The sequence below is a fragment of the Schistocerca piceifrons genome, chromosome X (assembly GCF_021461385.2).
Source record: "Schistocerca piceifrons isolate TAMUIC-IGC-003096 chromosome X, iqSchPice1.1, whole genome shotgun sequence".
Classification (NCBI taxonomy): Eukaryota; Metazoa; Arthropoda; class Insecta; order Orthoptera; family Acrididae; genus Schistocerca; species Schistocerca piceifrons.
The window spans coordinates 917,745,798-917,772,500 of NC_060149.1; the positions used below are offsets into that span (position 1 = coordinate 917,745,798).

The window sequence follows — 26,703 nt, forward strand, 5'->3', positions numbered from 1 at the left end:
TTTAGTGGTTCTGTTAGGTAGCAGCAACTGGGAGCAACATTCGATGGTACACCTGTGATTCGATTTGCATCTTTTTACGCATCTTGTACATCTTTCAACCCTAGTGTGCTGATATTCACTGACTGCCTTACAGGGTGACACAAGTAGCAACTTTGAGATCCATGTTTAAGTGTAACAACTTTTTCTGGAGTGTGCTGTTATTTCATAAAAGAGAGATTGTATTCTAAATTCAGCAAATGACATTTAGCAGTTTTCTGTGCTTCTGTTGCTTTATTGTCAATCTTTCACTGTTACTGGCAGTTGAACTGTTCTATGGCATGTATTGCTTTTAGGATGGGTAAACATTCCAGGATTATGACAAAGGAAGGAATTGCACAAATTCTGACTGTGTTTATCATTACATCAGAAACATCAGTTCAAAGCTTTTCTGTAAACTAGACACATTTTCCATAATAAAAGTAGAAAATTGTTTCCTGTATTAGTTTCTAACACACTGTTTAGTATTTTACTTTATTACATATATGGTATAAGCCAGTTATATAAAAAAGATATCCAGTAATTTGCATAATTCTTTCCCTAAGTAACTGTGAAGAATGTGTGAAGCTTCTTGTGTTCTTTATGTTGTTGTTACGAGATTCTCTTGTTGCGTGTGTAGAAAATATGGAAATATTGCACACCTTGCAGCTTCTCCACACCTGTGAACAAACAGTGTCATGTTAGTTTGTACTTAAGCAACATGCCATCTTCATTGTAGATATCAATCAGAAAAACTTATGCAATACTGTTTTCTCTATTTTTATTGGCATTATTTTATGTTTTTTCCACAAGTGACTTTGTTAAATAGTTTCATATATAGAACAACTTGCGTGTGTAGTGTTAATTTGAGCCATGTACTGGAAATAATTAAATGTCTTGAACCTATTATTTGAAAAATACCATTAGCATGTTTTGATGTAGAGCTAGTGTGAGCTGTATGAATTCCTTTTTGCGTATGATGCTCTTAGATCACTGTTACGCATGATAATAAGGCCTAGTAAAATTACTTGTCTCGGTATCTCTCTGCACTGAATTTAGTGTGATTGCGTGTTTGTTGCTTGTTGTTTCAAAGAAAGTTAAAGCTTTATAGCATTTGTTGAAATATTTGTTTTGTATTTGTCTCATATACTTATTGCAGCAAAACTTGTTTTGTTGTTGTACAGCTGTTGTTTTTGTGAAAAAATAAGTAATAATTGTAATTATGTTTATTTAAGTTATTAAACTTGCTATCTAACTATTTAAAGTTTTATGTCATTCTTGGAATATTTAGTTGGCAGTCATCAAAACTAAAACTGAGTAACATTAAGTCTGAATGATCAGGAAATAACTAATTAATGATTAATTCAATTATGTGTCTGTGAAACAGAACTATTTGGTAAAATGTGGTAAAGTATTTGAAGAAATACACATTCATAATGAATTGAAATTTCATGCCACACGAGGACTCGAACAGAAATACTGCTTCCCTAGGATTAGAGGGACAGTCTTGGGAGGGATTCTGAGTTTCACCTGCACAATCTTACCTTTCCCTTTCAAACAGTGCCTGAATTGTTCAAAAGTTTGTCCTGAGCCTAGAAAGGCTTTCTTGTGTGAACTAATCTGCCTTGAAATTGGAGGAAGTTTTCTCCTTTCTTAAACTTAAGAAATTGATTATGTGTAAATGCCTTTGGTATGCTACATGCAAATGTAATAGTTTCCTGCTACTGCTCTGTGTTAGTGCTGCCAGGTGTTCAAAACCACATGACTTTACTGATACATACAATGTATTGTATTGAATGGAACCAGGGACCTAGAAACAACGGAGAGGCTTCGTCCCTGCCATAGCCCTCAGTGGTTCACAACCCAACAGGCTACAGCAGTCTTATTGTGTGGTTGAAATCTCCCCCCCCCCCTCCCCCTCTCCTCCCCGAGGAACGTGGTGTAACCTCAAATGTTTGCAATTGTGGTGTCTGCATACATGGAGACAAGTGTTTGCACAGCAATCACCGACATAGTGTAATTGAGGTGGAATAAGGAGAACCAGTTCACATTCGCTGAGGCAGATAGAAAACAGCCTTAAAAACCATCCACAGACTGGCCGACACACCGGACCTCTACACTAATCCACCTGTCAGATTCGTGCTGGGGACGGGCACATCGTCCCGCCCGGAAAGCAGTGCATTAGACCGCACCGCGATACATACATACTACAGTATTGCATGATTTTATGCATAGTTAGCATCAAAGATTAGCTGGTATATGTAATTTTGTTGAGGCACAGTTTTCCTGAGAAGTAGTGTTCCGCACAAGAGAATTTTTTTGAGTGACGTTTGATGATCTGGAATTCCACTTGCTATAAATTAGTAAATACTGGCCGTGTGATTAAGATTACAGGGATGTCAAACTGTCTACCCGTCCTACCTCAGACTTTTCGCGTGCTTAGGTTAAGTGAGCACGAGTGAATGTTGCAGTAGTTCATTATTAAAGTGTACAATAAACTGCTGCTCATTTTTGACAGAAATCCTTTGTTGTTTGAGGTTAATGTTAAATTAATAATCCAGATGGGTCACCTGAATATCGCTGAGAAATAGATACATAATTTGTTAGGAGCCATAAAACATTTACTTTCTACTTTTGAACGTTGATAGTCTGTACTGATTGTAGATGAGTTCTCAGAAGTCAAATATCACCACAAAGTACATCAGCGACGTTCTCTGCAGACATCTCCATTCATTTGGTGCTTTCTCGAAATCGCTTAAGGCAAATGCTGGAATGGTTCCTTTGAAAGGGCATGGCTGAATTCCTTACTCGTCCTTCCATAATATGAGCTCGTGTTACGTCTTTAACGGCCTTTGTGGTTTTAATAGATTGTGATACAGGGGATATTTAGTCTTGCTGAGTACTATTTTATTTACCAAAAATTGTGTAGGTGGCAATATAGTTGCGTCAGGTTGCCCGACTGTGAAAAATTGTAACCTTTCCAGTCACAGTTCGTTCGAAATTATTTCCTATTAACATTCAGTCAATGACTGTTGTTCCAAAGTGTTTTTGAAATGTCACATTTTCCTGGAAGGCCAGCGATAAGTATTTTCGTGTCATAGAATTAACTGCTTGCCTTAGCTTGGTGAATTTCAGTTGGAAGGAAGTACCTCGTTAATGTTCCGCATATTAGTGTTTTCACGACTATCTAATTACTGCACGCATTCTGCGGCCGTGCCATATGACAGTCATCATGCCTTCGATTTCCGTATCGTCCTTAGGCAAGTTCAGCATCAGTCCGCTACACGCTGCAGCGACGGCCGCATTTCATTCAGAGCAGTTGTATTTTCTGTCGTTGGCCTCCTGTAATCCACGTCGCACTGCTTGGTGTGTTTTTCTGAGTGCAGGCCGTATTTCCCTGTGATGCGTCACACCGAAAATAGACGGCAGTTTCTTTGGACCCACTCCGCCTCGTGCCCCCCCCCTCTCTCTCTCTCTCTCTCTCTCTCTCTCTCTCTCTCTCTCTTTCTCGTGCGTGCGTGCGTGCGTGTGTGTACCCACAAGACTGTTAGGGGACTTTGTTTTCATGAAGAGACCGCCACAATTGTTGGAAGAAACGAGTCGCAGTCGCTGCAGGCACTTTCATAGGCAGCTACGAATATCATGTACATCCTAGCAAGATGAGAGGTATTAACACTGACTGACGGACCCGCTCATTGACGGGACGCGAAAATTTTGGTAGACTACCGACTCAGTCATTTGATGAGGTACATTTTCTCCGGCTTTCAATTACGAAATCACTTATACTGAGGGGTGTCGTCGATCCCCATTGTGTTGCAATGGACATGTTTCCAAAGCAGTCATAAAAATGTATGTTATAAGAAGGGGCAAGATTTATGTGCCCGGCAGTCAAACTGTTAACTCGATTGTCCACGATAGTGTATTTCTTCCCTTATGCGTCTGGACAGGAAGTGGACTACTTCCCGTAGACTGTACCAACAGATGAGCGTGTGGCGGAAGTGAAAACGGCATTTTGACATTAGAATATGCCCTGTGTTTTTATTGCCGCACATTTATCGCGTTAATGGCAGTTTCGTGGATAGTGTTAGTCGGCGTTTGGCAATTCATCCAGTTCCTTTACATGTGTGACCGGATGCACGTGGTGAAAACGCTACACAAAATAAGATATATAGGAAAGTTTTTTCCTTCATAGACTGTCTGTTTTTTTCCTCAGACCATAGTCTCCCGCATGCTTTTGCCTTGACATTTAATTATTGTTTTCACGAATGCTTCATTATCGCCGCGCGTAAGTGCCGAGAAGTGCTTATAAGCCTAATTAAACGTTCAAGGCGGAATGTCCCGTGTTATTAAGTTGCAGTTGACCAACTTAAAAGAGTCACACGGCGCACGCGTGAAGACTGCTGTGCTGTAGCTGTTTCGAAGCACGACGAAAGTTAACTTTTGCAGTTACTGTAGCGACAAGATTCTTCAGGCAGTATTACAGTTTTTACTTTTACGTGCCGTTTCGTTTTTAAATCCCTGGCCCCTTTTCATATTTAAATTATTGCCCTTCCTAGGTGATGCAGTTCGCGATCTCGTACACCAGAAAGTCTAGGCGTTGACAGAGATTTGTATTTCGGCATGGCGTGATTATGAACCTAGAAGAAATACTCGGGCCCTTCTGACTTCGTGATTAATTTTACATATCGAAGCTGCTGCAAATTTTGTTCCTAGGGGTTAACTTACCTGAACAAACTAACAATCTATGGAAAGAAGTCGCTTGTAAACGGTAGTTTCGTCTTTTATGTTCCTGATGATGCCCTACTGGAGAAGACTGCGTGAATCTTCTTTAACATTTTATCACGTTTAGTGAGATTTTGTCCACTGTGATACACTGGCCGTGCTGCATTGCAAATTGTTTTCGTGTGGTTGCATTCGTAATCTCTACCAGATTGCCCGTCTGTATTCTCAGCAGTTGGCAGTGATGTGCAACCTGTTTCGAATAGAAGCGTTAAGAGATGAAGATATTATGTGTTTCATTGTCGAGAGCAAATTCTGTTTGGCTATAATCTGGGACAAATGATTTTTTTCCGACCCTTCCTGCCCCCTTTCCCATCAGTACTCTTATTTTACAAAGAATACTGCATAGTTTCACAATTATCAAAAATAGATTTATCTGTGCTACAGAGCCGTGTTTTAGTGTTCAGTCGTTGAAGTATTTTGATGGAACTCAGATCCTCTTTCCAGGGGGGGAAAAAAAGCTTTCGAAACAAAATATTTGATGCACAAGTAAAAAGATAAGTTTTTCATAACAAAACTTCTGTTTAAAAGATTTTACTCGTTTTGCAGGCGGGGAGAGAATAGTTGCTAGAACAGCTATCTGAGAAAGCTTGCAGTTATGATTTATGAAATTTCCGGTAAAAGAGAGCTTTGATTTGTGTTGATAAGTTCAGGAAACAGAAAATAAAACCAATAAATAACAGGTATGAGTAAAATGAACTTCATTAGGGTTCGTCTTGTTCCTCGGTTGATTTTTCGTTTGCGTTGGGATGACGTTGTTTGGTGCTTAGCTAAGTACTGGAATGTTCCCTGAGCGCTACTCTGAAATATCCAGGGTGACAAGATGTCTGGTTCACGATCTTGGATGTAGCACTGATCGCTTTGGAAAACGGATATGACGGAAGTGTTCACCATTCAGCATCTCTCATACCCACGGTGCGCTGCACGTTTATCTGTGCTCGCTGGCTCTGAGAGCGCTTCGCAACCTTGCCCCCAAAGCCTTTGTCTCTCCTGTCAGTCCATCCCAGGGAGTGGACTCATTGTGTACACACCGGCGGACTCCTATTCGAAGAATCCCCGTCTTGCAATCCAGATTTAGGTTTCCTGTTTCTAAATCACTTCAGGTGAATGCCAGGGTGGTTCTTCACACAAATCCACTGTCGCTTCCAACGCCGTAAGTTTCCGCAGCTGAAGTAGGGCCGTTTCTCAGAAAACATCAGCTTCGACTGGACGTTTTTTAATGGTCCTCAGTAACATGAAAAAGGAAAACACTGCAAGTAGTTTTCAGCATTTTTGGCCTCACTTGAAGTTTCCATGAGTTGAGTGTGATGACGTTTTGTCTTTGAGAACTATTGTGCTGAGGTGTAAAAGACGCTGTGTGCACAATATACTGTCTTCCCCTATTTCTTAGCAGCTGCCAGCGTTGCCACTCCCCCCCCCCCTCCCCCAACTCCCCCTCTTACACACACACACACACACACACACACACACACACACACACACACACACACACACGCACGCGCGCGCATTTGAAATTTGCAAACGATTGTCCCTTTCCTTTCTTCAGTCTGCAGAACCCAGTTAGCCGTGCCAAAACTTCTGTAATAATCTTATCGCCACATCAACACTCATTAAGAAAATAAATATATAAAGATGTTCCATTTCGTGTTCCGAATGAAAGTGATTTGGCAGTGGTGTTAACGTAGTGAGGAGATAAGCCTTGCAGAGCCGAAAATCGCATCAAACGAGAATGCTTCTGCAGTTATTTGTGCAATCATACGGTAGAATAATTATTTGCCGAGATGTCTCAGGTCTGGCATAAATACCTAAACGTGGGATACCCAAGATACGCATCGCCGATGGTGTGGCTTTGTAAACACTTTTAAACAGCTGTAGCAGTTCACATTTCAACTACCGAGCAAATTTCGCAGGCGCGAAGCGTGCCGATGCTGACGTGTAGGTTTTTTTTCTGACGCTTTTCACCAAGTTTCCATTTCGGCTGTCTTGTGGAACCAGCTTCTGTGTTTGCTGTTTTACTCTGGCGCTGGCATGTGTTCCGTGTCGCGTCGTATTAGCTAGTAAGTTACTTTACACTCTCCACCCACAAGAGTCTTTCGTCAGGGTACTCAGTGTCCAGGGATAGTAGAGTTTTCTCCGTATACGTTCGTATTCTGTACTTTAAATTAGTTCATCGGACTGTTATCTTCTCGTACAAAAAAACTTATCGCACAATGTTGACGCTACTGCCAGCGCCGGGAATATGAAGACACTATACTCTTAACTCCGTGGAGCAGTAAGAATTTAATTTGTCCGATAGAAATATAGTAAAATGTTTAAATAAGTTGCGGCTTCACCCAATCGCATAAACCATTGTTAAACAATAAAATTCGTAGTATCATAAACATGAGGAAAATATCGTGCCGACAAAGAAGTTACTTGTCCTATTGCTATGTTTGATCGCCGCCTGTCTTCAAAGGCGGAACACTCGAACATTGTCGCTGCATACAAATGTTAAAAATTACTCAAACGTTGACTACATTTATTTGGGCTATGTCTGTTGAGTGAATAGGGTAGGTCTGAGTTGTTGTCCAGAATAGCCTGGGCATTGGTTAGGGAAATTCGTCGTCTGGCATGATGCAACATATTTCGTATGTGCCTACGCTGTTCAGGAACGCTAAGTATTATTTCAGGGGGTACCACAAAGGCGGTGTTACGTGATTCACAAGTGCTGGTGATTCATTGCTTCTGGCTCCGTAACGTAACGCCTCGTTGGGCTGTAATTCGGTGATACGAAGCTCTAGATGCGTGGTTAAGTAACTGAGTTTGGAAAAGTGTGCGGAAAACGATAGAGCTTCGTCTGATCATATACCCAAAGAGGCATTTTCTCGGCCAAATTAATGAAAATCGGTAAATTATAGCCTATGCGCATAACATGACAAGCTATGCGATCATTGTGACATATGTTAAAAGCCTTGTGCAGGGTGAGAGTTCCTTTGTGCACCGAAAATCGTGGTGCAGTTTGTTACGTTGAGAATGTAACTAATATACGAATAGCGTAGGGGAAGCTGCCTGTAGTCGTGAATAATGTACACGCCGATTTTTGGTACTGTTACCATTATAAAATTTCTGCTCAGTGTTTGAAAGCGAACATCAAATTGTACCAGTTAAGTCACCGTAATACGCAGACGTGGGTATATTTTGAGTTCTATCTATATCTGACCTGACCATGAAATAAAATTTAAATTTAAGGATACCAGTGCCCACTGGATCCGAAATATTGGCTCAGTTTCCGCGTGATAACTTAAACCGTTAATCACTATGCGAAATCACCTCCGTATGTCTTTTTTGCGTAACGGGAAGATTAGACAATGGCGGATGAGTTCGGAAGAAACGGTATAACTTACATTTAATTGCCTAAGGCAAAAAGGACAACTCTCTAAATTGTATCACTTTTTTAGCGGGTTCAGTGTGCACATTGGCATGGAGACGTTCACTACGCGCTGTTTTGTGAACATCTTGATATCTGGTGCGTCGGCACCTATCTACGTTCCGCTGTCGTGGCCAACCCTTGTGTCGACGATGACTGTACTGCCAACAGGCAAGTAGCACAGTCACAGTTCCACTTCTCAAGTGAGAAACGTGCATTTATATTACCCTTTTCCCGCGCAGGGTGTCCAGTGATTACGTGAGTTCGCTGCGACTGAGGTGAGGGTCAGATATTTGAGTGGGGAAAGCTGTGTGTGCAACCTGTGTGTTGTGGAATCTTAGTTCATCTACATACATACATACATACTCAAAAAAATGGCTCTGAGCACTATGGGACTTAACATCTGTGGTCATCAGGCCCCTAGAACTTAGAACTACTTAAACCTAACTAACCTAAGGACATCACACACATCCATGCCCGAGGCAGGATTCGAACCTGCGACCGTAGCAGTCCCGCGGTTCCGGACTGAGCGCCTAGAACCGCTAGACCACCGCGGCCGGCCATACATACTCGATAAGCCACCAAAACGGGACATGGTGGAGGAGGGTACCTTGTACCAACAGCTATTAATTCCCTACGCTGTTCCACTAGCAAATTAAAGGAAGGTAAAACGACTGCCTTTAGGCTTTGTTTATTTTTCTGATTTTTGCCTTCGCGAACCTTACGCGGGATGTACGTTGGTGGCTGTAGAACCGTTCTGTAGCGTGTCGCAAATGCCGGTTCTCTACTTTCTCAATGGTGTTTCTCGAAAAGAACGTCTTCCCTTCAGGGATACGCCTATATATTTAATCGACATGACTGTGTCGGGCAGTTCTGAGTGTTTCCGTGTTTTGTTGATTCAAGGCGCACAAGGCCGAGATTATCAGAGATTCGTGATTTATTCATGTGCATATTGTGTGTTTCAACAGGCAATTAAGGATCACACTGATTGACACTGAAAGAGCTACAGCGGAACTTCCGTTTGGTACGTCTGCAAACTAAATGAGAGCCCGACCCCGTTTCATGCAAAGTGCAGCATTTAACGTCCGCACCTCGTTTCTCGTCGTCTGTTTTCAGGCATCGTTATTGATGCTGTTTATAGCTAATGAGACTGCTTTAGTTTTCGAGACACTGTCAAGGTATACTTCGCTCAACATTTCGACGCTTCTTTTTCTAGTATTATAGGATCCGTTTTGTTTGATGGCCATCACATCTGCATTATTAATTTTGATAACCTAGCCACCATACAGTGTTAGTCGATTAGGACAAATTATACCAGTGTCATATCATTCACGTATGGTTGTAGGGATGAAAGGCAGTTAGACCCGTCCACCGAAGCGCTGTGATTTTACCGTATGATAATTATGCGACATATATGTGGAAGGGAGGTATATTGTTTTTTGGCTCTGAAAGCTTCCGAACTTAATAAATAGTAAAAATATCGTTGTAGTAGGGTCCCCCCTCTTCCGATAGTAGAGCATTTATGTACAACTCTGAGTTAATAGACCCGTTCTTTGAATCTTCTATATCTCTTTCGTTAATCCGGCAATAGTACCAGATGGACTGACAACTCTCAAGAGTCTTTCTGTATTCGACGTTCTTCGTGAATGATTTCAGTTTCCTGAGGTTTTAGTCAGTAATATGTCTCCCTTCCACCTTTTCTGGAACTAGCGTCACGGACTCGTTCAATATTAAACATTCCGGGTGTATTCTCCTAGCCATTTGACCAATGTTAAGAGTCCAGTCATTGGCAACGTTGTTATTAAACGATATTTCATCTTTTCGGTAGCTGACGCACATTATATCTTCTTATGTTGAGAGTGAAATTGCCACTCATTGCATCATACGTTTTCTGTCTAAAAATGTTCAAATGGGTGTGAAATCTTAAGGGACTTAACTCCTAAGGTCATCAGTCCCTAAGCTTACACACTACTTAACCTAAATTATCTCAAGGACACACACACACACACACACACACACACACCCATGCCCGAGTGAGGACTCGAACCTCCGCCGGGACCAGCCGCACAGTCCATGACTGCAGCGCCTAAGACCGCTCGGCTAATCCCGCGCGGCTAAAAATGTTCCCAAATGATGAAATCTTCCTGTGTCCAGTTGCTAAAAACATCAGGGAGCTACTAAAGTTGTTTAACGTATATTTATACCGTGCGTGAATCTGTGAAGGGATGAATAACAATTACGGTCTCTTGACAGTACCGCTTTTGTCATGTTGCGCAGTAGCGATCTGTGACAAGCAACGGCCGCATGTTGTCCACAACCATTTTCTTTTACCAGGCAGCAATGCCGAAGGGTATCCAAGGCTTTTTGGAAATAAAAAACACTATAATATCTGAGAGTACGGAGAGATTTGATGTGGAAAGATCACATGAAACTAATAGTACGATAGGTAGATGCCAGACTGAGATTCATTAGAAATATCTTCAGAAATTGTAGTCCACGTTGGAAGGAGGTAGCTTGCAACATTCCCGTTCGACTAATACTTCAGAATTTCTACCCTTAACCAGGTAGGATTGACAGGAAACTAAACAAATGAAGAGTAGCACGTTTCGTCAGGGTTTGATTTACAACTTTCATCTACATCATACTCTGCAAGCCACGTAACGGTGTGAGGCGGAGGATACTTCTCTTACCACAAACTGATTCCACTCCCCCCCCCCCCCTTTTCCTGTTCGACTCGCGTGTGGTGCCTGGGAAGAACGACTGTCGGTAAGCCTCTGTATCAGCTCTAACGCGAGATGTGTGTGGGAGGAAGAGAGATGTTGTCCGACTCTTCTACTGTTTCGTGTCCGGGCGAGTGTGCAGCTGTGGTTTCTGGTTCTCTAAAATTTGCGATCCAGTATCGGGCGATGTTAATTGGCGCATTGTTTCCCAACCATAGATATTCCATTTCCCAACCATAGATCTTCGAGGCTGGTTGCACTTAACAACTGAATGGACAATCTGATGCGTGTGCCATATCCTGCAACCTCTCTCTCCCTGACAGAAAATGTCACTGTCATCTTGTAACCCGCATTGTGATAGGTTTGTCTTTAATGATGCCTCACCTGTTCGCAGTATGACAAAGGCCCTCAGCGTAGGCGGAATTTCTTGGGGTCGGTACCTTTCGAGACATTCTGTGCCCACATTGTTAATGCTCTTTTCACATTACATTGGTCTCGTCGAAGATCTGTTTGAATTTTTCAGCGTACACTTTTTTAGAAAGAAAGCGAGCGTGACACATATGCTCGTGAATCTTTAGTGCCAGACGCTATATGAGAGACGCTGTGCATCGTGGCATTGTTCAGTGTAAGAATTCTGAGTGTTTACGTTCTAGAGATAGTAGACCGATTTGCTTGCTTATGCAAGTATCTCTCGAAAAGACTGTGATGGTGAAATTAACCCTCGCAGTACCGCGGGGTGGGGTGGGGGGTACTTTGTGCCAATCTCTCGAAAATGTCGTAATCTAGTCCGGTACTCCATCTTTTAAAATTTTGATAAAAATATTTATTGTTTTTGATGATCTCTTGTATCAGATTCCGTAACTGTTTTAAGTTTTTCAGTAACACTTAACCCAAAAATTCGAGTCTCCGAACTGAATATGACTTTTTGCAGCGGATGTCGTGTTCATATTTTCGTGTTCGGGACCCTTCGTACACATCTGTGCACTTTAAAAAGTATATTGTGAATGAAAATCGACGACAATTAACGAAATTTGTATTTTCTTAAATATATTATAGTGTTCGTAACGGACCTCCTCCACTCGATGTAAACACTACGAAAAGTGTCTCGGTGTTGCTAAGATTGTGTTAAAATATATTTTCAGGTTCTTTATCCTACTTCATCATTACCTACTTAAAAAATGTGTAGATAATGAAAGTTAAACACGTTTCACGAAATTTGCTTTTTTTACCTTTTTTGTTAGCGGACACAGTCTGTCTCCCCCCCCCCCCCCCCACCTCCCCTCCCGCCCTCCTCGGTACTACGCGTTGTGGAAAATGTGTCGGTATTGCTAGGGTTAAAGATATTCGAACGCATACGGAGGCTTACCGACGGTAGTTCATCCGCGCACGATTCGCGATAGGATCGGGAGAGGAAGGAAGCGGCAGTAGTAAACGAAGTACTCTCCGCCACATACCGGAAGGTGGCTTGCCGAGCATAGGTGTAGATGCAGAAACGGAGTCGAGCTGCTCTAGCTACGTTGTCGTGGGTATCGCGTACTAAACCGGCACGCTGCGAACTGCTGCGCTCACAGGTGCACGGATTTGACGTCGGGCTCCGTCGCATTACGTGCCGACGGCGGTCGGAGTGTACATCTGGTGACAGTTAACGGCTCCCGCGGTCAGTAAGAGGTGGCGTCGTCGCGCCTCTCGCGATAGGAAGTGGCGTAGGGAGTGGAGGATTAGCGCGTGGCGGTCGGAGCGCAGGGCGGGGCGGCAGGTGAGAGCGGCGACCGGCCGGCCGTTTGTGGCGCCGCCGCGCCGCCGGCTGCGCAGTCAATTAGAGGCGCGGAGGCGGAGGCGGGGGGGCGGCGCACACCTGTGGGCTCCGGCGGGGGCGGGCGCGCCCGGGGGCGGCGGGGCGGCGCGCGGCGGCGGCCAGCCCCCGCTCGGGGCGGTACGGCGCGGCCCGCACGCCCCCGCCGGCCGCCGCCGCCCCCGGGCGCCGCCACGCGCCCGCCAGCCCCCAGCTGCGCGCCGGGGTTGTCGGACGCTACACCGTGACTAGCAACTAACTCGCCCGGCCCTGCTTCGAATCTCGGATGCCGCGCCGCCGGACCGCCGTGCTTCCACCGCTTACACTTTTTTTGCTCTCCGCTTTCCGTCCCGCGTGGTACGCTCACGTGTCTACGTCTTTGGCTGAAACTCGTATGTACGATGAGATGACAAATGGTGTCAGATACCTCCTAATTCTGTGTCGGACCACCTTTTGCCCGGCGCAGTGCAACTCCGCAGACGTACAAGTCGTCGGAAGTCCCCTGCAGAAATTTTGAGTCGTTCTGCCTCTATAGCTGTCCACAGTTGCGGAACTGTTGCCAGTGCAGTATTTTGTGCGCGCACTGACCTCCCGATTGTGTCCCAAAAATGTTCGACGGGATTAATTTCTGGCGATCTGGGTGGCCGAACCGTTCGTTTGAATTTTCGAGAATATTCTTAGAACAGTCGGGAACAATTATAACGAGGTGTCATTGCACATTGTCACCCACAAAATTTCGGTAGTTGTTTGGCGACACGAAATCCTCGAATGGCTGCAAATGGTCTCCGAGTAGCCGAACGTAACCATTACCAATCGATAATCTGTTCAGTTGGACCAGAGGACCCGGTCCATTAAATGTAAACGTAGCCCGTACCATTATGGAGCCACCACACGATTGCACAGTGCTTTGTCGTCAACCTGGGTCCACGGATTCGTGGGGTCTGCTCCACACTCGAACCCTACCGTCACCTTTCACCGACTGAAACCGGGACTCGTCTTACCAGGCCACGATTTTCCACTCGTCTAGGATCCAACCGATAGGGTCACGAGCCCACGTGAGGCACTGCGGGCGATGCCGTGCTGTTAGCGCAGGCACTCGCAGCGGTCGTCTGCTGCCGTACCATACTAACACCAAATTTGGCCGTACTGTCCTAAGGGATGCGTTCGTCGTACTTCCCACATTCTTTTCTGCGGTTATTTCGTGCAGTGTTGCTTGTCTGTTAGCACTGATAACTCTTCTCAAATGCTGCTGCTCCCGGTCGTTAAGTGAAGGTCTTTGGCCACTACGTTGTCCGTGGTGAGAGATAATGCCTGAAATTTGGTATTCTCGGCACACGCTTAATACTGTGGATCCCGGAATATTGAATTCCCTAAGCATTTCCGAAATGGAATGTCCCGTGCGTCTAGCTTCGACTATCGTTCTGCACCCGAAATCTGTTAATTCCCGTCGTGCGGCCATAATCACGTCGAACACTTTTTCACGTGAATCACCTGACTAAATTTGTCAATTCCGCCCATGCACTGCCCTTTTTTATCTTATGTACGAGATACTACCGCCATCTGTATAAGTTCATATCGGTATCCCGTGACTTCTGTCACCTCAATGTAAGGTAAAGAACAGTAAAGTTCGGTGTGCATTCAGTTGCCTTCCATTTCTTTTCTGTCAACTCGAGCAAGTAGGCCAGTTAAATTACCACTGATACCAGCACTGTGCACTAGTACTGTAGAGTCAGTTTTGTATTACGTGTATCGTCTTCTGAGAAAGCTGGGTAACGAATTAAAAATTTAGGGTGCTATTAAAAAAACTGTACTGCTATTGTTATATTCGTAACGAGCAATACTACAAAAAAGGCAATCCTAGTAGCTAAACGTTTGCTTCACACATTTTTTTAATTTTTCTTCTGGACAAAGAGTCATTTGGGGTGGCCAAGATAAGTGGGACATTCTGTATATATCTCTTATTAGTTACGGGCACAACCTCGTATCGGGGAAGGATTGAAATGAAATCGGCTTGCCCTTTAGAAGGAACCATCCCGGCGTTTGCCGTAAGTTATTTGGGGGAAACGTAAATATGGGATGCCAGACAGGCATTTCAACAACCGTCTTTCCTTTCTTACTACTGCCCCACCACGCTTGGTCTTTCACAATGTTTGTGTGTTATCAATTTTATCACGTTACACTTTCCGTATGTTTTGATCTGCTAGTGCTTATCTTAAGGCATCAAGCATTTGAAAGCAGTTAAATATTATTGACAGTAGTAATTTTGTTACTGTCGCTAGCTTGTGTTGGAATTGTCCCTAGCTTGTTGTCCAGTTGCGAGTGCCTTCGTTAGTTTCAGATCAAACGCCTCTTACATGTATGGACAACAAACTAGCGGTAATGTAGTTAATAGCAATCTTAGTAACGTAAATACTATTTCATTATTTTGATGCCGGAAGATGGTACCGCTGTCTCAAATGGTATAAAATTTATAATACATAAACATTGTGACTCGTTGCGGTACATGTATACGAAGGGAAGTCAAAGTTTCAATTAACACCTAAAAAAATAAAGTTACGTAATTTTTTGTACGTTTGAAAGCAAATTTTTACCGTGGTTCTCTTGAAATACGTTGAAATTCGCGCTCCACATTACCGTCGCACACCACTAAACGAGTCAAAATATAACGGCGCAGCCCAATGAAAAAATAGAGTAGAGTATCATGCGATAACTAGTTTTTGGCAGCAGCAGAAGTGTCAGACCAATCTGGATCAGTCTTTAACCGTCTGGACTTGCCTGATACTTGTGCTGCTGACGAAATACAGTTACCACACGACACTTTATCATCCAGCTGCGCCATTTAGTTTTGGTTGCTCTACGGTACTGTGGCGCGGGAATTAAATGGGTACCAGGACTGTAGTACCTGCCACCGCACAATTAATTATTGCTGCCAGCATCGGAAATTATTGCCAATATTTTATTGTTGTAAACACGATCGTACGTAACGCCTATGTTCAACGGAATAAATAGCGTTTTATTTTTGTCATGTGCGGTTAGCCTTAATTTATTATGGAGCGCTGTCAGTGACATGTCTAAATCGTCGCCGTCGTCTTTTAAATACCATACTGTTTTAAATCATGCACTGCGTATGTGGTAGGGACATGTAATGGTGTTTTGGTAGCCAGAGATTAAACGAGAAAATAAGGTGTCATCAAGCATCAGTGATTAAAGATCAAATTCCTTTCGTAGTGTCTTCCTACATCTTTCGGACAACATTCGCAGATTTTGCTATAAAGTTCTTTATTTGCGAACAACACACTTTAATGTGCTTCATTCGCGTAAACGAACACGATTGCTCTTACGGGAATCGATGCAAGCATTCCTGACATATAAGTAATTTCGTGAAACATGTCTCTTAGGCCTCGTTGTAATAAGATCAACATACGTGTGTCTTCAAGTTTTCCTGGCGTAATTATTAATAAGAGAAGTTTTTAGACTGTAACCGTAGCCAGTTGTTTCCTTCCAATATTTTGGCTGCGTAACGTACAGCCATTTTGTGAGTCGAAAGACTGTACAGTCCTCAGGTCCACCATAATATCCCATGGAACCCGATAAACATACATGTGGCCACAGACACTACCAGCTGAAGGGTATACACTTAGCTGTCCGTGATAAATCCCTCGTCTACCCATCTGTAACAGACCTCTTTGTCAACAACTCTCGTTATAAGTGTAAGCAATATTAGCTATACCGGTGTCTGAGATTGACTTCCGCTATCTTCTAAATGGGGGCTGTAGTTCTGTTGATTTGAGAGGTGGCTGAACGTTTAGAACAAGAAATATCAAGAAAATAGGGGAATTTATTGCGGTTGTTTCGTAATCTTCACTGACCAGTACCAGCACATGGTTGTTGGCGGCTGCCGGCCGAAGTGGCCGTGCGGTTAAAGGCGCCGCAGTCTGGAACCGCAAGACCGCTACGGTCGCAGGTTCGAATCCTGCCTCGGGCATGGATGTTTGTGATGTCCTTAGGTTAGTTAGGTTTAACTAGTTCTAAGTTCTAGGGGACTAATGACCTCAGCAGTTGAGTCCCATAGTGCTCAGAGCCATTTGAACCATTTTTTTTGTTGGCGGCTCTCTAAATACTTCTGATTTTTTAATACTATTCTGGTGGATTCGCTGCCAAAATCATTTTTTACGCCTCTTCGAAAACAAGGCAATCAGAGACGGCGCGCAAGCTTGGAGATGTTGGATAGAGAATTTACAATGACTTTTTTCGGGAACCATTCCGATATTCATTGCTGTAGGAAAACAACGGAAAACGTAAATTTGTGTGGCTTTCGGGTATTTAAGCCACACTTCACCCAAGTTAGAGTTCAGGGTCTCATCGCACCACTCCGTTCAATAACAATTAGGAAATAGACACGAAACTTTCGCCCAGGTAGCTAAGTCAGTACACACAGTGCTGAAACACGAATAATGTTGAAACTTCTGGCTTCATCGTTTCGTTGACTGAATCGGCATACGGAGCTATATTTTCTGCTGCTGATTAAAGCGGCGCAGTGGTTGAAGACACGAGACTTGGGATTCGGAAAGACTTCGCTTCAAATCCGCGTCTGGCATCCAGATTTGGATTTTTCGTGGTTTTAATGGCCACTTAAGGCAAATCCCGGAATATATACTTTGAAAAGGATACTGCTGTTTACATTCGCCATCATTTCGCAGTCCAAGTTGTGCTCCGTCTCCAATTACATCGCAGTTGACGAGAATGAAATCCTAGCCTTTTCCCACTGATGAAGTTGGCTTTCGCAAATTCTGAATAGATTCCCTCGATACTATTGTAAGTAATACCAAAGCAGTGTACGTTTTGCAAAGATATAAATTTTGCGCGCAACGTACTTTTTATTTTGACGGCGTGTGATAGTGTAGGAAATGCCATGATATGATATTGATTTATATGCCAGAAAAATAGAACTACTTAGGGTATGTTCCATTTTGTGACTTGGTCGTAGACAGACGTGGCAGCTACTCAAGTTTCGAGACCAACACCGTGTCGTATTGGAAACCGTTACAGCGACCAATACGTTGTTTCGGCTTTCTCGTGATTCGATACCAGCTACTACTTTCCGATTCATTTGAAGTACCTTCTCCTCAGGGAGGTACCTCTGTACAATTGTAGTACGAGCCATAGCTCTTCTGTGTATTAGAAAGGAGAAAATTTCGAGGAGCCAAGATAGAGTCCCTAGAACCTCACTTTAACTGTATAGTAATAGGTGCACTTAAGTGAGGCGTTAGTGCCAAATTTCCAGTAGAGATCCTACCATGGCCACTGTGCTTCTATAGTGTTCGTGTGCGCATCACATATCAGTTGTGAGAAGTTTCCTCTTTCGTCTAACGGCATTAATGGATCCTCTTTTTCTATGTGCCATCGTCAAAGTGTTAGTACTCTTTGCTAATCTCCCCCGTCCTGCTGCCCTATAGGCAACTCAGTAAAGTGGTCCCCCCCCCCCCCCCCCAATTCTCTCTCTCTCTCTCTCTCTCTCTCTCTCTCTCTCTCTCTCTCTCTCTCTCTCTCTGCAGTAGAATACCATCAAGCCCCAAATTGCTGAACTGATTAACCATATGTTTTGTGGGTTGGGGGGGAATGAATGAGCAGTATTTTTGTATAGTGTGTTTGTGAATCTGCATTATTATTACTACTATTGTGATTATACTACTGCTACTGCTATTGCCGCTGCTGCTGCCGCCGCCGCCTCCGCCGCCGCTGCTGCTGCTAATGCTGCTGCTGATACTGCTATTAAGTTTAATATTACTGCTCTGTGTCGTCATTATTGTTATCCTTTTTATTTTGTCATTTTATATTGTATTTGTTATTTATGTTCTATTTTTTATTTTCTGTTGTTGAAACTTTCCAGTTTTTTATAGCTCTATGATGAACGGTTGTTGTTCGTGGTATTGGTGGCGGTGGTTTTGTAGTGATTTATTTTTCTGTGTTCTACCTCCATTTTTGCAGTTCGTGGTTGCGGCCTGTTGGCTGGAGTGTTATGTGAAAGTTCGTTTAACAGCGCTGCCCGTGGCCACACAGATGGCGATTTTAAGTGACAATCGCGTGTGTATCTGAATATCTCGAGATGTAGAGACGAAGGTGCGCGCCGAGTAATGCGTTACAGATAGGTTAGTGTGGGCAGACGAGCGGGATGTGGGCGCAATGCGACGTATGTGCAGCCAGGTGGCTGCCCCCTTTGAGGACGGAGTTCCGCGTTTGCGCGACGTTTCTCACGGGTGCGTGGCTTTCGGCGCCGCCGCGCGACCGACATTCTGACCAAAAGCCGTGGAACCTGTTGTCTCCGTGGCTTCCCACTCGCAGTACAGTGTCATCAAATCACCTGCTGTGTCCACAGGTTTCAGAAAGTGAACTTAGCTCTCGATTATAGTCGTAACTCGTTAGAACGGACCAGTGATTGGTGAGACGTGGATGTCAAGTGCGTGTGTAACGTTACGGACAATTCTGTGGAAACTTTAGAAGTCGTGGCTACGGTGCTACCGCTGCAACATACTGGTAAAGCTAGCTTGTATGCGTTTTTACGCTTTGCACTTTTTGCACGGAAAAGTGCCAATTTGTCCGCGAGATCTCGTTCCGTTTTAGTAGCTGGCCGAGCAATTATTGCTGTAGGCGTCACGCTCTGAAAATAACTGCGACAGACACGATAGAGTGAAATGAACTCGTGGGCTCTTGCTTGTAGCTCACACACACCGATGTTGAAGAAAGTGCAGAATTATTGTGTTTTAAACATTAGTTTTCTCTCACTTGCATTAAGAACGGATTGCTTTTCGGGTCAGATGTTTAACTTTTGTGTGTTAAAGTGCACACGAACGGTTTTACGTCACTGAGTTTCAACACCCGTAAAATTACAAAACTGTGGAGGATTTCGTGGTCACTTGTTCATATATTGCCTGTCGGCTTCTGTCTCGGGTTCTTCGGGCGACGTTCGTCGGAGGATTTTTCTAACTTTCGTCAGCACTTGTGACCCGCGTTGTCAAAGCTCCACTCTCCACCAACAATGGAGGTTGCAGCTTTGACAATGCCAGCCACAAGTGCTGGTGAAACGTGAGAAAAACTGTCAAACAGACGTCGGCCGAAGAGCCCGAAACAGAAACAATGTGCGTTAACTTATTCACAGTTTTGGCTGTATTTTAATTCGCGGCGAAGAAAATTTTCCTACGGTTTTCCTACAGTTTCCAGTTGGTGCCAACATAAATATTGTAGTATTACTTAAAGATTATTCAGCGCACCATGCATACCGAAATGCCAAGCAATTATTCAAATGTATGTTAAAAGCGTTTCTTTGTTACATGCAAATGTTTTGCAAGAGGATTTCTGTTTTGTGTACTTTAGGTGGAGCGTAATTTTTAGTTTGTTATCGGGTGCCAGCGGTGCAACAAGGAAGGAGGTCGAAAAATTTTGCAATTTTGCTATGTAAACAAGTAAAGTTGTTGTTTAATGCGAGTAGACGAGGACATCGAATGTAGTAATTATAAAATAAGTAGGTCTCGGGAAATTTAAACCGATTTGATTGCTTCTTTTTGCCACGTTTCCGAAACTGTGGAGAGGCAGATTGCGGAAGGAAGGAACAATAGCACGGGAAGGGATTTCGGGAGAGAGAGAGAGGGGGGGGGGGGGTCGGGTTGAGATTGTTGTAACCCGATCGTGTAGGGGCCATCCAAACATTTACCGAAAGTGAGGTGCGGAAGTTACGGAAACCAAAATCAACTGCGTAATATGAAGCCGGTGTGTCGATCACGCCATCTAGCATCATAATTTTGCCGTAGGGGATATTTTTAAAATTTTTCATTTTTTTTTTTTTTTTTTTTTTTTTTTGCGCCCGCGACACGTTTGGAACTTGGTTCTTTCGCCGCTGAGCAGTGCGAAATAAAGTTTGTAAACCGAGCACAGCCGATACTAGAGGCGAGTAGGAAAGGAATTAATTTTGCCTGGCGGTCGTAAATGTTCGGGCTGAGAGTTATTACTGTTCTCCGTGCAGTGGTAATGTAACGAATGGCCGCGAGAAGTGGGTGTCGTCTTTAGGGCGGCCCGGCGGCGGTACCGGTAGCGGAGAGAGCAGATAGGCAGAAAAGTTGTCGGCTCGTGCCGTACGTGTAGTGGACAGCGCGGCGCGCGCGGCCGGTGCGGCGCGGCGCGGCGGCGCCCGGCGGCGGCAACTGACAGATGAGCTGCAGCCGCCGCGCGACCATCTGTTGGCCATCTCGCCCATTTCTCGCACCCGCGCCGCTCATTTCGGGCCCGACTGACGCCACCGGGTCCACAATCGAGTAAACGACACTTCCTGTGTTTTTTCCCGTCTCGGAGATATCGCGGGCGCCGGAAAGGGGCATTCGGAACGCGAGCCTGGCGAATTCGTAACTTTTATTAAAAAAAATAATAAAAATAATCGTAGGTTCGCAGAGCGGAGGGCGTGCGAGGGGCGAACTGTGGTACGGGGGGGTGACACCGTTTCGCGAGAGGTGTGACAGAGTACTGCAGAGGCGCGAATGTGGGTGTGCGGCGGGGTTAGGTGGTGTGCGCTGCGGGGGTGGTTTTAGTGAGGGTCGGTAGCGGCGAGCGCGAACCCACCTGTGTGCAGCGCGGAGCGTCGGAGCGCGCCGGATGGTTGCGCCGCCGCCGCCGGTCGCCGACTGACTGGCTGTGGCTCGGCTGTGACTCACGCCGCCTGCGCTGCCGCCGCGCCGCGCCGCTGCCGGGGACCCTGCCTTAAAAGGGGAAGCGCGGCGCGCGCGCCTCAAACTTCTTAACGCAACTTCCTTTTATGGCCGCTCGCTCCGCGTACTCCGCGATCGGCCTTGATTGTGTGCGTGTGTGTGGACCCGCGCCGCGGACGCCACCGCTCGCCCGATCCCTTCCGCACCCCTCGCGGACACTCGCCCTCCCCTCCCTCACTTGTTTATTTCTCCGTGTACCGACTGTAACCACCAAAACTGGCAAATAAAACCTGCCGAGTTTATTACTGGGTTTCCCATTATTTCATTCTCTCGGTTTTGCCAGAAATACCCATTACTAAATAAATGCGGCAATTTTCTATTCAAATGTACATCGCTACTATGCAAATCACACTTTAGGGGTCTGCACACGTTCGATATGTCTTGACAATACTAGTTTGTCGAACAGTCAAATATTGAAGCGACCTCACACCGACAATAATATTGACAAAAACCGTCAGGTGGCAACCTGATTTCACGAGAGTAAGATATCGAATGCCCAGAAGAAAGCGGATCTTGCAATTATATATTACAGAAAGCAACGAAAAAGAGGAAATAGGTCCGAGATTGGTTGAAAAAAGGAGCCCCTGGCCGCACGTTCATTTACTGACTGAAATCAGAATCGCGGACCCAAAAGATTTTATATATTTTCCGACGAGTTCTCCATCGTATGACAAGTTATTAGCGTCGATAAGAGCTAAAATATAAAAAAGTAAACTACGTTGAGCGCATTCGACAAGAGATTAGGAGTAACTGAGAAATGTTCTGTAATATCAGCGAGCACAATTAGTAAAATTCTGTAGAAACCTATGTAGCAATTATATCTGCCTGGCAAGGATCTCAGGAAATTAACGTAAAGCTTTTTGCGGTTTCTGATAATTTGTTGAAACTGACACACATTTCCCAGACATCTTACCAGTCACTGCAAATATATGTATTTTGAGGTCTATCAATATTTCTAGTGTCGACAATATGTCAGTACGCGTCCTCAGACGGTCAATACATTGACAGTTTGATAATATTATTGAATGTGTGAGGGGTCCCTTTAAGTGCTCGGTAGAGGATTCATTGACCACCTTCACCGTAATTCTCAATTATTTAGGTGGCCGTGCGGTTCTAGGCGCTTCAGTCCGGAACCGCGGGACTGCTACGGTCGCAGGTTCGAATCATGCCTCGGACATGGATGTGTGTGATGTCCTTAGGTTAGTTAGGTTTAAGTAGTTCTAAGTTCTAGGGGACTCATGACCTAAGATGTTAAGTCCCATAGTGCTCAGAGCCAGAGTCTCAATTATTCCGCTCTCGAACTGCGCGCGTAAAAACGGTCACCTATATCTTTCCGTGCAAGCTCTGATTTCCCTTATTTTATTTTGATCATCGTTTCTCCCTATGTAGGTCGCTGCCAACAAAATATTTTCGCATTCTGAGGAGAAAGTTGGTGAGACGATCCCGCTGCAACGAGAAACGCCTTTGTTTTAATGACACCCACCCCAAAGTCTGTACCGTGACCGTGACACTCCCTCCCTTATTTCTCGATAATATAAAACGTGCTGCTGCTCTTTGAAGTTTCTCTATGTACTCAGTTAATCCTATCTGGTAAGGATCCCACACCGCGCAGCGGTATTCCAAAACAGGACGGACGAGAGTAGTGTAGGCACTCTCTTTGGTAGATCCGTTGGGTCTTCTGAGTGATCTGTTAATAAAACGCAGTTTTTGGTTCGCCTTTCCCACAACATTTTCTGTGTGTTCTTTCCAATTTAAGTTGTTCGTAACTATAATTACTAAGTATTTAGCGGAATTTAAGGCCTTTAGATTTGACTGATTTATCGTGTAACCGAAGTTTAACGGATTCTTATAGCACTCATGAAGACCGCACCCTTTTCGTTATTTAAGGTCAATTGATAGGGTCAATTGCCAATTTTCACACCATAAAAATTGTCTCCCAGATAGTTTATAGAGATAAGGACCAACAGAGGGCCACCTAGGGGAACGCCAGGAATCACTTCCTTGTTCGGTGACTTTCCGTTAGTTACTACGAACTGTGAACACTCTGATAGGAAATCACGATCCAGTCGCATAACTGAGACGATATTGCATAAGCACGCAATTTGATTACAAGGCGCTTGTGAGTTACGGATTCGAAAGTTTTATGGAAATCTAGAAATACGGAATCAATGTGAAATACTTTGTCGATAGCACTTAACAGTCCGTGTGAGTAAAGAGCTAGTTGTGGTTAACAAGAACAATGTTTTCTAAATGCGTGTTTACTATACGTAATAGACCTTTCTCTTCGAGGTAATTCATAATGTTCGAACACCTATGTTCCAAAATCCTGCTGCATGTTGACATTAGCGACGTGTAGGCTGTTATGTACGAGGGCGTCCTGAAAAGTAATGCCTCCGAATTTTTTATGTGACAATTATTAAAGCTTTTTAACCCTAGATGTGTACATCAGGGTCACTCTGACCATGGAGTATTTTGTTTGTTACTCTGCATACTCTACTGCACATACGCAGTCCGCTGCCATTAATGTAAATTCAGCGTTGAGTGAGACTTGTAGAGGACGGACGTTCGAAGTAATGATTGTTGTTTAATTAATTTGCTCGAAATATTTTTTGAAGGGTCGCTGTGACCCTGGAGTACACATCGTGTAGATATTCCGTCGCCGAGTGTGAAGAACATTTATGTGAAAATGGCACGTAGGAGTTGCATTTTGCTAACAGAAGATACTATACGGGAAGCATTGTTAGAACAATTCTATTGTGAAAGTGATGCAAGTGACTTTGGTGATGAAAGCGATTCTGAGGCTGATCCTCCTGCAGCTGTTACGGACAGCGGCGGAAATGAGTCTGCTGTGAGGTACGGAGTCCGCCGAATTTCGGCCAGAGATGAATAAAATACTGTCGTCCACTGTCCCTAACAAAAGAGGCCTGCCAGTTGCCATGACATTATAGTCCACATCTCAAGAGTGTGGAAATACGAGTTACTCGATTTATGAATATGTGAGAACACCTCAAAATATTTGTGTAATGTGGTCATATTATTAAATAAAAGCCTCTTCATCTAATTAAACTGAAAATAATTTTTTTTAGGCGCAGATCACTTGTAAGCTTCCACCGCAGTTTTTACTTAGCCTCAAATTTTGGATGCATTAATACTAATATCGATCAAAAAAGTGCGTGACAGACGTGAAATAAAATGCGTTTACTATGTGAGAGACCAATTTCATTACAAAATATTCTATATTCAGGCAATTTCTTCAGTAAATAACTGTGAGCCATTGTGACCCTGGTATGCAGTTCGTGCGACAATTGCAGAGGCATACACTGCTAGTGTTAAATGCTGTTTCCATTCTACGTCACTATTCTTCGGGTGTACATATTTGTAGCCCTCTGTCGTTAGAGAGCCCCGAATTGTAGCGTTTAACGTGACTGTGTGTAACATAACTATGTCGGTGCGGAGAGTTGGACCACACACGAAACACCGTCTCCTTCAGCATGACAGTGCTTACCACACACGAGCGCTGGCGGTGCGACATCACCAACAATCACTGTCATCGATCATCCTCCATGCAGCCTCTGCTTGGCCTCATTCGAATTTCGTCTGTTTCCAAAATTAAAAGAATCCCTTCGAGGACATTATTTTCATAGTGATGAACCGGTGCAAGCAGCGGTGAGGTTGTGGCTCCGGCAACGAAATCAGACATTCTGCAGTTACATCATAACAAACTGGTGTCTCGGTGGCAGGAATGTGTCTCTTGCAAGGGTGACTACTGTATGTTGACATGAAGAATAAAGATGTAGAAGATTAATAACGTTTGTTTTCAGAATTAAACGCGGTACTGGCGGAATTAAAGCTGTGAGGACGGGTCGTGAGTCGTGGTTGGGTAGCTCAGTTGGGTAGAGTACTTGCCCGCAAAAGGCAGAGGTCCCGAGTTCGAGTCTCGGTCCGGCACACAGTTTTAATCTTCCAGGAAGTTTCAACGTTTGTTTTATTTAAAAAGCTGTGAGTTCTCACATAAAAAAAATCGGGGGCATTACTTTTCACCACGCTCTCGTATTTAAACTTTTTCTTCGTTTCACAACTAATTATGGCTTTTTAAGTCATTATCTAGTGTTTAACTAGAAAAAGGTGCCATTCGTATAAAAATGGAGGGTTATTCACATCATATACTTCCGTTCGTTTTGGTTTACAAATTTAACTGTTCTTGATGTTTGGACAGTTAGCTGGTGCACGGAATGCGGCAAACTACGAAGATGTAACTTCATACATTTCCTCATTTTCCGCCTCATGTGCACCTACCGTCTGTCACAAAACCAACAACAGTTAATTTTGTAAACCAACACGAACGGAAGCACATAATGCGAATATATTGCCATTTTTATGCGTATGGCGCCTTTTTCTAGCTAAACACTGGATAACGGCTTCAAAAGCCGACACTGGTTGTGAAACAAATAAAAAATTTAAATATATAATAGCTTAACTGGAAAAATTGCGCATTCACGTAAAAACTTTGACTTTTGTGCTCGAAGTGAAGACATCGAACGAAGTATTATTTTTTTGTGCTCGAGACATCTGATTACATTGAAAGTGAGAACTGCGGTTGAACGTTCCGTCGACGTCGTCGTTAGAGACGGCATTCTATATAATTGCCGCAATGTCGCTTTGTGAACAAAATACGGACGTGCGGAATAACAGAAAGCGTTTTTACTGCGTGTGGCGGCACCGGTACGTATCGAAAGGTAGAACAGGGGTTGTCAGCTGTGGAGGCTACCTCCTCGCCATCTAATTGTGTAAATAGCCATTGCAAATGTGCAGCTCTGCCTAGAACAAGGTTTTTAATTTTTTGTTTTTCGTAACTGATGCTGTAGATTACTTTTAGTTAAAAAAGTAGAATGTTAGGACATTGACTTTGTTTTTCGCAGATAGTAGTCCGCCCACACCCTCGTGGTAAGGACGGGTACTCGTCATCTGGCGTGCCGTAAGATTAAATGTGACACACAAGATTACAACAAAGTAATATAATGAAACACTAAATAACTAACGTGAAAGCGGTCATTGTTTAGTTAATCATAACGACCCCTCTTAGTCATTCGAGAGGCTGGGTTAATAATCTAGCTACAATAAAACAAGTTAGTTCCTGGTCAGTACAACATAGTACGTCGTTCTAAAGAGCTGGAAATCTTGACATGTAAACGTAGCTTCGGGCATACCCCAAGATAGTGTTAATAGTATCATTTATGT

General features: G+C 43.9%; 1 long non-coding RNA gene across 1 annotated transcript; it reads right to left on the bottom strand.

Moving 5' to 3' along the window:
• Positions 1–250: 250 nt before the first annotated feature.
• Positions 251–21,520, bottom strand: LOC124721335. The gene is made up of 2 exons (XR_007006318.1): positions 21,320–21,520; positions 251–695 (listed from the first exon to the last, which is right to left on the bottom strand). It is a non-coding gene; the product is annotated as an uncharacterized LOC124721335 (long non-coding RNA).
• Between the last annotated feature and the right edge of the window lie 5,183 nt (positions 21,521–26,703).